Raw genomic sequence first — 14769 nt, forward strand, 5'->3', positions numbered from 1 at the left:
GTCTCTCATGCTGGAGGCTTTCCACAAATGTTTGGTAATCTGTGGCTGTCCATTTACATTATTGTAATGGCTTTGCTAGGATATACTTTATATACCACACAATTCACCCATTTAAAGTGAACAAAGCAGTGGTTTTCAGTATGTTCAGAGTTTTGCAATCATTGCCACATTAAACTTGAGAACATTTTCATGACACCAAAAAGAAACCCTACCCATTAGTAGTCATTTCCTGTTTCCCCTGAATCAATTTTCTCTCCCCTACTTCTCCTAACCTGGCTCTAGGAAACTACACGTTTACTTTCCCCTTCTGTATATTTGCCCATTCTGGCCATTTCATATAAATGGAACTATACAATATGTGGTCTTTTGTGACTGATCTCCTTCACTTATTATGTTTTCAAGATTCATCCATGTTTTAGCGTGTATAGTTTTTCATTTTTTTAATTGCCAAATAATATTCCAATGTATGAATATACCATGTTTTATTTCTCCTTTCATCCATTTGTGGACATTTGGATTGTTTCCACTTGTTTGACTCTTATGAATAAGGCTTGTGTGAACATTCACATACAAGTTTTGCTACAGACATATGTTTTCATTTTTCTTGGGTTTGCAATTAGGAATGGAACTGCTGGATCATATGATAACTCTAGCTTTATTGAAAGAGAAAGAGGGAGAGACAGCATACAAGCAGAGGGAAGGACAAAGAGACAGGGAGAGTCTCGAGCAGACCCTGTGCTCAGATGCAGGGCTGAGTATCACTACCCTGAGATCATGACCTCAGCTGAAATCAAGAGCCAACACTTAACCGACTGAGCTACCCATGTGCCCCTTTAAGTGTAACTTTTTAAGAAACTGCCCAAAATATTTCCAAAGTGCTGCATTTACATTTTACATTATTACCAGCAATGTGTATGGGTTTAAGTTTCCCTATATTCTCACCAATAGTTGTTATTATCTGTCCTTTTGATTATAGCTATCCTAGTGGGTATGAAGTAGTATCTCATGGTTTTGATTTGCATTTCTTTCATAACTGATGATATGGAGCATCTGTTCATGTACTTATTGGCCATGTGTATATTTTCTTTGAAGAAATGTCTCCTCAGATCCTTTATCCATTTTTAATTGGGTAATTTGCCTTTTTATTGTTGAGTTGTACAATTATTTTTTATGTATCCCAGATGCAAGTCCCTTATCAGATATATGACTTGCAAGTTTTTCTCTCCCATTGTGTGGGTTATCTTTGCATTTTCTTGAGCATAAAAGTTTTAAATTTTTAAAAAAGATTTTATTTATTTATTCATGAGAGACACACAGAGAGAGGAAGAGACATAGGCAGAGAGAGAAGCAGGCTCCCTGTAGGAAGCCTGATGTGGGACTCGATCCTGGGGCCAGGATCACACCCTGAGCCAAAGGCAGATGCTCAACCACTGAGCCACCCAGGCATCCCAAAAAGTTTTTAATTTTAATTGAGTCTGATGTATCTATTTTTTTTTTCTTTTGTACCTTGTGCTTTTGGTATCATATCTCAGCAAGCTTTGCCTAACCCATGGTCACAAAGATGTAATCCTATATTTTCTTCTGTGACTTTGACAGTTTTAGTTCTTGTATTTAGGTCTATGATGCATTTTGAGTTATTTTTGTATATGGCATTTAGAAGAAGCCCAATTTCATTCTCTTGCATGTGAGCATTTAATTGTCCCAACACCATTTCCTGAAAAGAGTTGTTTATCCATCTTTATGAGTGAAATACTGAAAGACTAATTGGAAGTGCTGAGCATGAGAGGAGCTAGTCAGTAGAAAGCTTTCCTCTAGGGTTACTGGGCAGTGAGCTGGGCTTTTCCTGGAGTTTCCTCCAGAGTTAGTATTCAAAGCCTCTGTTCTCAACCCTATACCTTCCCCCATTGCTGCTTTCAGGTCCAGAACACCTCTTGCTTAATTTCTACAAATTTAGCATATGGTCACTTGGAAAGAGGTGATAGGTGGGTGGGTAGGAGAAGGTTGACACTTACCCGATGTGAGTTAGAGAAGATCTGTGGGTTTCAACCACTTCACATGCAGATTTCCAACTTATTCCCTGGATTTTAATCTTTTGCTACACCTTGGTGCCTTCAAGTCTTGAGACACTTTATGAGTTTCAGGGGAGCAAATTGACTCATTCCTCATCAGTGGCCCTTTCAGGAGGCATGTGAGTTTTAGCTTCTTCCACTCTAAGTCACTTACCATGCCTCTTTTTAATTGCACCATCTGAAAATCTATTGAAAGACTTTGTCTGCTGATGACTCATCTCCATTTCTTGTTTTGGTCATTTATCATTTTAATGGTGTTCAGGAGCAAAAGAAGATAACCATGTGATAACTATGCCATGTTTAACAGGAAATTTCTCTTCAGTTCAGACTGTGCACTGCTTTCTAAAGAACTTCATTTCAAATCAGAATATAGCTAATTTCAATAGGAGAATCTGATTTTGTTAATGGAAATTTACAGTTAGAGAGAGAGAGAGAATAATCTTTCTAAATTAGAGTCTATCATCCATATTAGATGCCATTCCATTGACAAATTTAACCTCCCTTGATGGCAGGCACCTTGTCTCTGTTTCCCTCTTAAGTTCTCAGAGGCGAGGCCATTGTTTAATACATAGAAAGCTCTCAATAAATGTTTTGTAAATGAATGGAAGGATTAATGAGAAGCCATAGGACAGTGATCAAAGTTCCCAATTACCATGAGTAGCCTCCTGATATATGGTAATTTTTTTCTGCACTTACAACACTGATTTTCACCAATTTTTATATCCTGACTTGGGGGGTGGATAGATGAAGTATGTTAATTTCTCAACTATTGCTCCAAAGCTAAGCTGTATTTTACTCATATGCAAGTCAACACAGACTGATGAAGTATAAGAATTTACAACTAGTTCAAAGAAATCTGACTTCAAAGCAAGTTAAACGTACTCTTAAATGAATCTTCCCACATTCTTCCTCCCACCAACTCCAGAAGACAAAGTGTCATTGTTCACCAATATGACTCAAATTGAATGAATACATTCAATCTATTTTGGTGGTTATAAAAGATAATCAAACTTATAACAGGATATTAGTAGATTACCCTGCTGCTTTGAAATTATGTATCTTTTTAAACCCATTGAGATATATGAGATGAAATGACTGTTTCTTTGGGGCGAACTTTGATTTCATCTTATTGTGAAAATCCTAAGATATTTAGATTCGTACCACCTAGAAGTGTTTGTTCTGAGTATATTTTTCTTGTATGAGGTTACCAAAAAAAGTAAGTTATTTCAAGTTGAGGAGGCAAAAGCAAAATAGACAGAACACTATAATACTGTATGATTATAAATTTATATGACTTTGTTCATCATATTTTACTACACTTTAATTTAATCTATTAGTAAACTCTGGAAATGGAAAACGCCAAGTAGGAGGTGTTGGTGATTTGACTTCTCAAAGTGCTTAGCTTGTGGAGAAAGTTTCAGATAACTCTAGATACAGCACATCGAAATTGTTAAGCTGGTGTCAGCCCATTGCCTATGTCTCAGGTTGCTGCCTAGCAATTTCTCTAGGATTTCGGGAAGATGTTGTTGCTTGCCCTTTCAAGAATCAGTTGAGACATGATTAGGAAAAGAATATGTTCCCATTATTCTGAAAAAAAAAAAAATGTAGAAGCGAAGTGTTTTCCTCTCCAAAGTGGGGGAAAGTTGTTTGATCTCAATTAAGTTCTCTTTGATACTATCTGTTTTATTCTTGGAGTTTTTTATTTGTTTGTTTTGGCTTAAATCTCTTCATAACTGTGACACTTACTGGTTTTCTTCATTATTCATTAGATATTTAAAAATTACATGAATGTAATTTTCAAAAATCTCAAATAATTTGAAATGCCATTTATATTACTTATACTAGGGCTATGTAAATATTTTGCTGGTGGAATGAGATATGGAGCTTGGAGTTACAAAGAAGTAAAATATAGTACTGTCATTTACAGTTTTCTAACGAGAATCTTTCACAAGCTCCAGACTAAGGAGTTTGCTTTTAATTTTGTTCTGGAGCCTTTCATTTCTGCATTCACATTCAACCGCTGATGTTTCTTGTATCTCAAGTCCATTTCTTAGAGCCATCTTTGCTGTAAATTGAATGTTCATATCCTCCCCAATTCATATGTTGAAACCTAAGCCCGAGTGTGATGGTATTTGGATTTGGGGCCTTTGGGAGGTGATTTGGTCATGAGGGTGAAGCCCTCAGGCATGGGATTAGTGCCCTAATAAAGGAACTTCAGAGAGCCCCCTCACCTCTTCACCACAAGAGGTTGTTGAAAGAAGCTTCTAAGAACCAGGAAGCCTGTTCTCACCAGACACTGGATCCACCCGCACCTTGATCTTGGACTTCTCAGCCTATAGAGCCATGAGAAATAAGTGTCTGTTATTTATAAGCCACCCAGTCTATGGAATTCTGTGACTGCAGCCCAAACTGACTAAGATGCATTTTATATTTTCTTGGTTTCTCTGTTTGAATTGCAATGAATGCTAGACTTTCTTAATTTTTATATATCCAATAATGTGTTTATTTTGCCTGCCCACTTAATTAATATTAGTCTGGGTGCAAATTCTAAATCCAAAACTTCAGAATTTAAAAACCTATTATTCCATTGCTATATATGGAACATCTGATGTTAACCTGGTGCAAGTAATCTGTAGCTAAGTATTTTTTTTTTCTCTGAAGGCTTTTAAGTTTTTCCCTTTGTCCTCGAGTTTTAAAATTTCACAAGTATGTATCTAAATATATTAATTTTTTAGTCATTATTCTTGACACTAACTAGGGTCTTTCTTCAGCTCAGTACATTTTTTACTCTTGTTTCTCAATTATTTCCTTCCTTTTACTCATCCTGTTTTGTCCTTTTGGAATTCCAATTAGGTGGCTATTGGGCTTCATAAATACATCTTCCATGTTTCTTAATTTCTCCCCTATTTTTGAAATAAGCAATGGAGAATATTAGTTTAAGGACAAGGTCTCTGGGGTTAGAGTCCTTGGATTTTAATTTCAGCTCTGCTGCCCCAGTAGCTGTGTGATTTTGGGCATGTTACTTAACTTCTCTGTAAATAATAATAGTTCTCAGCTCAGAGAGTTGTTATGAAAATTAAATATGTAACAACTATGGCACTTAGAACAATCTGGCCCATATTAACTACTACTATTATTTCCCACTTTGTTGGCTCTTTACTCATATATTCTAAGAGTTCCTTGAATTTACCTACTGTATCATCAACTTTTCTAGGTGTCCAATTCATTATTCAGACCATTTATTTTTTCATTCAAGCAACTGTATTTTTAATTTTAATTTTTAATTTCAATATTATCTTTCCCATTTTCTGATCGTTCCATATGAATTGCAGCCTGTTCTCATTTTTGGTGGCAAAAACTATTTTGTTTTAAAGTTTTTATTTACATTCCAGTTAGTTAACAGAGAGTGCAATATTGTTTTCAGGAGTACAATATAGTGATTCAACACTTCCATATAACACCCGGTGCTTATTATAGCAAGGACCCTCCTTAATCCCCATCATCCACCCCACCCCGCCCCCCCCCCCGCCCCACACCCTCCACTTCCCCTAATATATTTTTTTTTTAAGTGTAAGCTCTTGTTTGTTCACCAAGCCCTCTCCTCTTCTCTAGGGTTAGTGTTTCTTTGTTCATCTTGGTTTTTCTCTTCATGGTGTTGATTTTCTTTAAATGCTCAGTAACTATTGTTTTCCTTTTTATGTTTATGAAGATTGGGAAGTACACATACTGAGCTTGGGTTTCCTTTGTAGTTAGCTGTGTTCAATCTGGCGCCACATTGGTCAGAGTCCAAACAGGAAAACAAAAAACCACACTATTTTAAACATTAATATAGATCAAATTTAATACAGAGATTCTTTGCAAGATTGTTGGAAATTCTGAAGGAGCAAAAGATGGTAGAATCAAGTTACTTGAAGATTAATAACTATAGGAAACTGTGACCATCTCTGAGGCAAAACCTTACCCAAAGGCTAGCTCAGATGTGCTGCTAAGGCTCCTGCTGTTGCCTGAGCAGGAACCCAGTTATTTGAGTGAAAGGGATTATAAGGGAAAGGAGGGGAACTGAGTGGGAAAAAATTACAGAGGGAAACAAACCATGAGAGACTCCTAACTCTGGGAAAAGAACAGTGTTGCAGAAGGGGAGGTGGGTGGGGGGTTGGGGTAACTGGGTGATGGGCACTTGATGGGATGAGCACTAGGTGTTATACTATATGTTGGCAAATCGAACTTCAATAAAAACAAATAAAAAAATAAAATAAATAATTCGGACTGGGGTCTGCAAACTTAAATGCCTACAGGGGCATGGCAAGCCCTGTAATGTATGAAGCCACTGGGCTGGTGAGCATGGAACAGCAAGGGTGGTGGGAACCATGGCTAGCTGGAGAATGCATACCCAACCAAAAGGCATTCTGCATTAATTTTACAAAATATAATACTATTTAATAAGACAGATTTTCAGCTAGATTCTACGTCTATTGGTTTTTCACTCCCCCAAATATTTTAAATATTCACTTTAAAGGAAAACATATTTTCAGATTTACCAGAGGCCTGATGCACGCCTTATTGTTGTAAGTTTACTATTATCTGTGGAGCTGCATATTAGCCACTTGTATTTTACTACATCATCTTGTTAGAATCGTATATCAGAGCATGATTTGGGTAATACTGGGGAAAGCATTCAGTTGTTTTTCTGTTCAGCTCTTTTGAGGGTATAGGAAAACAATTCTGTTCCTTTTAATATTTTATAGTCTGCTTTTCTGTAGTCCTGCCTGACAAACATGAGCTGGAGTATCATTATGTTTTGGATGCCTTCCAGATATGAATATCACTTTTCAGACCGTAAAAGGAGTGACAGGATCCTTGGCAAATGGACTAGAGCTGACCAAACCTCGGAAGGACTGATCTTATGCTGACCGAAACAGTGGAGAAAAGAAAACAAGGAAAAGAAAAATGAATCTGTCATACTGTCATTTGAGTTTTTCCATAGATTATTAAGTTTATGGGGGAAAGGCTCACACCAAGACCAAGCAATTAGCTCCAACATTAGGAGGAAAGAGCATTATGTCAAAGGCAAGCTGTGCTCTGTACATTGTCATTTGCTTTTCTCAAATCAACCACACAAGAAAGGCATTTTAGCCCATGTTACAGATGGAGACTTGAGGCTTAGAGAATTTAAGCACTTGACCAAACAGCTATTAAGTGACGGTGCTGCTATTTAAATATAAATCTGTTTTATTTCAACACTCGGTTCTTTCCTCTACACCATATAATCTCTTTATAAAGTCAGATGTTAGAAATTTCAGAAGATGGTCGGGAAGTTCTCAACAAAGAAGCATTTTTGAGAGCTGTCAATTTTCTGCTAACAACGTACTGAAAAAGTGTTTTAGACATTTTACTGGTTAATTTGCAAGCAGAGCAATAAATGAGTAAACTTATTCCAAATTAATATCTACTTAGAGAGCTGCTGAGCCAAGTCAGGCATTGACCATGACCCGGCAATCTTTGCCTCGTTCCACAAATAGAGCAGTGATGACTCATGAGCACAGAGTTGGTAATAAACCCACTGGCTCACACATGTACCCTGAGCTGTGGTCCCTAGTGACTTAACGGGTCTCTGAATGTTGACAGCCAGCCACATCTAAAATCACAGCTAGGAATAGAAGAGGACTGAGAAATCAGATACTGCTCTCTACTTCCAGAACCCTCCCAGCACATAATGGAAAAACCAGAGTAGGCCTTCAATAGGTGGCTTTAAGTTTAAGTTTTGGGATGGTGGAATTAACCAACCTGAAATGTATTGTTCAAGGGGCAATTGATCCTGTGACTCACAGTAAATAAGATGCCCTTGAAAGCCTGGCAGCTCACGAACACTGTCTGCTTGTATTCCCTTTTAAGATCAACCTGTTGATACGTTTATGAGCATATAATGGGCACTGCCTAATACCACTAATTGCCACTTAATGTCAATCTTAGACTTATTCTTTCTGTGTGCTTTATGATCCCTTAATTGGTTAATTAGACCAGCATTGGCTGAGTGAGTGAAGGCAGTAAGTTAGTGTTGCCTTCTGTGTCTGCTCTTAAGAGACTAGAAGTCAATAACCGCTGCCCTACAGAGACCACACCTTGCTTTTCCTTTGCCACATCGTGTTTTGGAATTAGATACACCTGGAAAGCCTTTCGTGCTTGTTAATATTAACTCAAAAGGACCTAAATAGCTTCCCAGCATCCTCGCTTGCCTCTGTCTAATCCAAGGTTTCTCCAACTTTGGCATGCGTCAGAATCACCTGCTGGGCTTGTTAAAACACAGACTGCAGGGCTGCACCCTGGCAGCTTCCTAGTCACTAAATCTGAGGGGGAAACCCCAAATTGTGCATTTCTAGTAAGTCCCCAAGTGATTCTAATGCTACCAGCCTGGGGGCCATCCTTTGAGCTCTCCTGCTCCAAAGCTGCCCTAGAACCCAAGGACCTAGCAGAAGGCTATCACGAGACCCGAGCCTGATCAACACTGGAGGTAAAGCCAAACTGTTTTTTCCCCTTAAGTGGGGGTAAGCCACAATGACCCTCTAGTTCAGTGATTCTCAAAGTGCAGTTCCTCAACCGGAAGTATCAGTATCACCTGGGAACTTGTTAAGACCACCTGTCTCAGAAATTCTGGAGGCGAAGCCCAGCAATTTGTTCTACAAGCTCCTCGGAGACACTGAAGTGGGACAACCTCTGCTTTAAATCCATTCTTTACAAGGCAGTCAGAGCGAATTTTTTAAATTGAATTTTTTGTTGTGATAACTGTAGATGCACATGCAATTGTAAGGAATGCTATGGGGAGATTTCTTGTCCACTTTGCCCAGCTCCCTCAATAGTAACATTTTGCAAAACTATAGGATAATGTCATAATCAGGATTTTAACATTGAGAGAATGCACCTATTTTATTCAGATTTCAGCAGTTTTACTTATAGTAGTGCGTGTGGTGGGCAGGCACGCATGTGCATATTAAGCCCTATGCAGTTTTATTACTTATGTGTATTCATGCATCAACCACCAAAGACAAGTTCCAACACCATAAAGACCCTTCGGTTTATCCCTTCTAACTGTACCTGCTCTCCTCTAGCACAGCCTGCACCTGGCTTGTCCCTCACCCTTGGCAAACTCTAATCTGTTCCCCATTCCTAAACCTCTCTCACTTCAAAACTGTTAGATAACCGAAATCATACAGTTCGTAACCTTTTGGGACTGGCTTTCTTCACTCAACACCATTAGCTGGGGATGCATCCAAGTCGCGTGTATCAATAGTTTTGTTTCTTTTTATTGCTGGATAGTTTCTAGGGTAAGTATGTACCACAGTCTGTGTAATCATTCCTGTTGAAGGACATCTAGATTGATTCCAGTTTTTTGGCTATGACAAACAAAGTGGCTATGAACATTCATGGAGAGGTTTCTGTGTAAGGATGAGTTTTCATTTCTCTTGGGGTAAAGACTCAAAAATATAATTGCTAGGTGGTACATAGTTGCATGTTTGGTTTTGTGAAAAACTCCCAAACTATTTTTTGGAGTGGTTGTACCAATTACATTCCCCATAGCAAAATGTGAACGATCCAGTTTCTCCGCATCCTTACCAGAATTTGGTATTCTCATTATCTTTTGTTTTAGCTATTCTGTTAGGTATGTAGTAATAGCTCACTGGCATTTTAATATATATTTCCCTAATGGCTAATGATATTGAGGCTTTTTCTGTGTGCTTATTTGCTATCTGTATCTCCCCAGTAAAATGACTACTCATGTCTTTTGTCTATTTTTTAATCACATTATTTTTTGTTGTTGCTATTTTTACTGTCAAGTTTGAAGAATTCTTTATATATTCTAGATGTGAATCCTGTGTTGGATGTGTAGTTTGCAGATATTTTCCTCCAGTCTTTTCATTCTTTTAGCAGAGGCTTTCACAGAATAAAGTTTTTAATTTTGATAATGTCCAATTTTTTCTTTTATGGAAAAATTGTCCATAGTGAGCTTTAAAATTATTTTAAGACTTTTTAAAAAGTACTCTCTACACCCAACATGGGGCCTGAACTCATAACCGCGAGATCAAGAGTTATATATGATCCACCGACTGAGCCAGCCAGGTGCCCCATGAGGGTATTTTTGTATTGTGGTAAAATATAGGTAACATAGTGACCTTTCAGAACACTTTTCTAGAATGACCTTTCAAAACACAGATCAGATTATGTTGCTTCCCTGTTTAATACCTTTTAATGGTTACCTATTGCCCTTAGGATAAAGCTTAAAATCTCTAATGTGGAGTAAAGCCCTCACTACCCCACTGTGAGGCTACTCTTCTCTGCTCTTTGGCCAGACAGAACTACTTTTAGTTCCTCTAAGATCTCTGTTTTTCTCTCTCTTCTCTCCTCTGGGACCATACTCTCCTATCTTCTTCTCCCCTTTATAAATTCTTTCAGGTTTTAGCTGTTCTACTCTGGTTCCCCTTCTATTTCACAGCATTAGGATCTGTGCTCTCAAAGCACTTATCACATGGACTTAGAAGTGCATGTTTCTCTGTGTTCCCCATTTGCTAAGCTCCTTGAAGGCAACAACTATTATTCATTGCTGTCTGTCCTTTGCTTGTTGAAATGCCTGCCACATTGTATGGCTGGCTAGACCAAAGTCACTAATCCTGGGGACCTGCAGCAGGTCCTTTATTATTGAGCACTTGTGTGTAGCATGGTATTTTGGCAAAGTGTTTTATAATTAACTCCATTGTTTCTCAAAACCCCGAAGGAGAAATGTTCACCTCCTGTCAGAGATCAGGGAACTGAGCCCAAATAGATCAGAAAACTGCATCTCAAATCACATGGCAAATCATCAGCCCTCACCACAAGTGGTTTTGTCTACTTGGCTTTGACCCTGATGTGTATTGGGGAAATCCATGAAACCCAGGGAACACCCAGAAGGGGTTATCCAATACAACTTTCTTTTTTGGACCATTAACAAAAATCGAATGATGATTATTTTAAATGTGTGTTGAATGTATGAATTGAACAAATAGAAGCCAGCGTTTTAAATGTGGAACTAGTATTCCTTTTTAAAGAGGTAGGCTTATTATGAGTCTTGCTCATCACTGGCTTACTGAATGTTTCATGGTTTATAGATTAGGTTCCACAGATTAGTATAACCCTTCCTATAGCTTCCATAATACTGAAAGTGGAGAAAAATCTTCACGAATGACAGGAATTAACTCTCTTTATTTTGTACAAATTAATCTGGATATTTTCTTTACCTATTTAGTGGATTTAAAGACAGTCATTGTAACCCACCCACATTGTCAGGTGGACTTGAGCCCTCAATATCAGGTCTTCACAAAGGGAAGAAGGGCCTATTCAAAGGGAATAGTAATTAATTAAAAAAATTCAGGAAGAAGGCTGACTAGCCCATCCCCCATACAGCCTTCTCTATGAGGTGGAAGGTAATGTATTTTGAGAGTCTACTTAGTCTCCCTTGGGGTAGTTGTATTTGGACTGAATAAGGTATTAGACCTCCTTGTCAGACCAAGGCTTGCTTGCTGCTGGATCTCCATCCTTGCATCCCTGCCAGAAGGACAAGACAGAAAGAACAGGCCTGTCTCAAAGTATCAGCCAACCAGTGAGCTAGGTATAACGCAGCCCCAGTCTGCCATGGGCTCAGGTCTTAGCCCCCATCTATATATCCAAGCAGGGCCTGCGCCTCTCTGGGGTGCAGATTCACCCCAGGACTATTGCATGAGGAGCAGAAATTGACCTCTGATAGACATCTTTTCTCCTAAATCCACTCAGTAATATTATAGGCTCAATTTATTTTATCTCGATTATGAAGATAACATTAACTGATGATGAGATTCAAAACATTTTTGTAGTCTGGCTTACTGACCAATACAAAACTCTTGTTCAAGTATTTATTCAACATATACTTACTGAGTACTTCCTCTGTGCCAGGCATTGTGTGTAGCCCTGAGGATAGAGTAGCATAAGCAGGGCCTCTGCCCTCTCGAAGCTTATAATCTAGCAGGGGAAGAGCCTAATATTAAACAGTCATACGAGAGCATACATACATCCTTTAAAGCCAGCCTATGCATGCAGCATCTATTTGTTGTAACACCATTTATATCTGAAACATTTTCCTTCAAAGATACATACACACAGAGCACATTATGTATAAAACACTCTAAAGCAGTGCATTGTGGCTGTGTGTGTTTCCCCCATGCTCAAGGAGAGCCAGTGCAGCCATTGGAGCATCGCCCACCATGCTGCAGAGATCCCCAGCCTGAATGTGTTTCTGAGCAGAAACACTAGGCTGCCTACAACCACATGGAGCTGAATTCCACCAACAACTTGAATGAGCTTGAAAGTGGATTCCTCCCCAGAGTTTCCAGACACCTTTGACTTTGTAGTTCCCAGATCAGAAAACCAACCAGCCGAATCTATCAGATTGCTATGAACTGCAAGACAATAATTAGTGTTGTTTTAAGATGCTGAGTTTGTGATAATTTGTTACAGCAATAGAAAATTAATGAAGGAGTAAGGGCATGGACACTAATTAAGAAATTATTGCAGAATAGTAACTACATGTTGGTGGCATGAACCACACGACAGTGTGAAAGTGATAAGAAACGGTCAGTTTCTATGTATTTTGAAAGTAGAGCCTGAATGATTTGCTGATATGGTGTATCCTTGGGAGCAGCCGAGGGTGACTATGGGGATTTTTGTCTGAGCAATTGGAAGGCTGAGGTTTCCACTTAGAGTCAACTGTGAATGGAGCAGTTTGCAAAAGTGAATTTAGAGAGGTGGGTAGGAGCTACACTATACAGAGCTTTCTGAGTTATGTTAAGAATTTTGAAAGAGAGTAAGATCCGAAACTTCTCATCACAAGGGAAAAAATTTTTTGTAACTGTATGAGTTGATGGATGTTAACTAAACTTACTGTAGTAATCATTTTGCTATATATATATTGCATATACATATATGTCAAGTCATTATGTGGTGTATTTATACTTATAAATAAGTGTTGAATGTTAATTATATGTCAATAAAACTAAAAAAGAATTTTTAACATTATCTTAAAAATAAAGTTATTGAATACTTTTAAGTAGACAAAGGCTAAATAATATCTGCATTTAAAAAAGAGCACTCAGGAGCCCTCAGAGTGGGGAAAGATGTAGTCAGGCACATGTACCCAAATGCAAGTAGGTAACGTACACATTTTAAGAACATCAGCAAAGCCAGAGTCTTCCATAGTGAGACAAAGGAGAGTCTCCTATTCATCAGAACAGAATTTCTCTGATGTAAGTAATAAAATAAGAGACTATTTCAGACAGGAAGCCAGGATTGCTTTAAACTAATTTAATTACAATTTTACTAAAATATGTAATAAAATTAAGCATAAACAATGTATAATCGTAGTTCTTATAACACTATGAAAGCAAATAAATTTACAAATTAAACACAGAGAAAAACAGAACTCAGATTTAGAACATTAGTACACTGTTGCAGAAAATACTGTTTTGCAGAACCTAAATTGCCACGGCTTGACTTAATAGTTGAAAGATGCAGTGTCCTTTTTCTCTAAACATCAACAATACAAATGCAAATGCCTGCTCTCTAACATGTTGTAAAAAATGTTATTAACATCGAAGTTTTGCTTGCTAGTTCAAGATTATCAGATGTTATGGTAGTCAACATTTTGCCAATGAACAGTCTTCAAATGGCATTTTTAATGAGGCATAATTTGATATTTCTGTAAAGTTTACATACTGGCATCAAGATGAGATAGCATTGTAATATCTGTAGCATCTTAGAAGTTTTCATTAACATTTAATAGTTTTGTTGAACAGTCACCATTATATGTTTACCTCTCCACTTACTAACAATGAACTATTGTAAATAAATACATATAAAGGTAGAATTTGTGTAACACAGCTGCTTACAACACCACACAGTTCCTTCAAATTTAGCTTGCCTAAATGCAAAGAAGACAAGAAGAAACTAAAACTGCAAAGCTTAGAGAAGAAGAAACAATGCAAATGCAAATGATGTGATTTTGTGCATATACTCAGCAAAAGATGCTTCAGAAAATTGCTAAATAAACTCTCTTATTATTTCTATTAAACTTGCTGGAAATAAAATTTGGCACTTATTTCACATGTTAGCAGTAGTTGAAAAATAAAATTAAAACATACTATTTAAATTAATATAAAAAGCATATAATAATAAAAATGACAAGATAGGCAAGAACTTTCTGGATAAGTGTATAAAACTTAACTGAATGATGTTTAAGGAGGTCTAAGTAAATGGGAAGATAGACCATGTTCACTGATTGGAAAACACAATATTTAAGAAAGGTCAACTCTCTCTAAACTGATTCAGAGAAATACTAATCTTAACCCAACAGGTTTTTCTTTTTTGAAAATTAATAAGCTGGGGCAGCCCGGGTGGTGCAGCGGTTTAGCGCCGCCTGCAGCCCGGGATGTGATCCTGGAGACCCAGGATCGAGTCCCACGTCGGGCCCCCTGCATGGAGCCTGCTTCTCTCTTTGCCTGTGTCTCTGCCTCTCTTTTGCTCTCTCTGAATAAATAAATAAATAAATCTTAAAAAAAAAAAAAGAAAATTAATAAGCTGATGTAAATTTTGCATAATGCAAAGAGCCAAAGATCACTAAGACACTTTTGAAAAAAAAAAAAGAAAA

Source organism: Canis aureus, chromosome 25 (genome assembly GCF_053574225.1).
Source record: "Canis aureus isolate CA01 chromosome 25, VMU_Caureus_v.1.0, whole genome shotgun sequence".
NCBI lineage: Eukaryota > Metazoa > Chordata > Mammalia > Carnivora > Canidae > Canis > Canis aureus.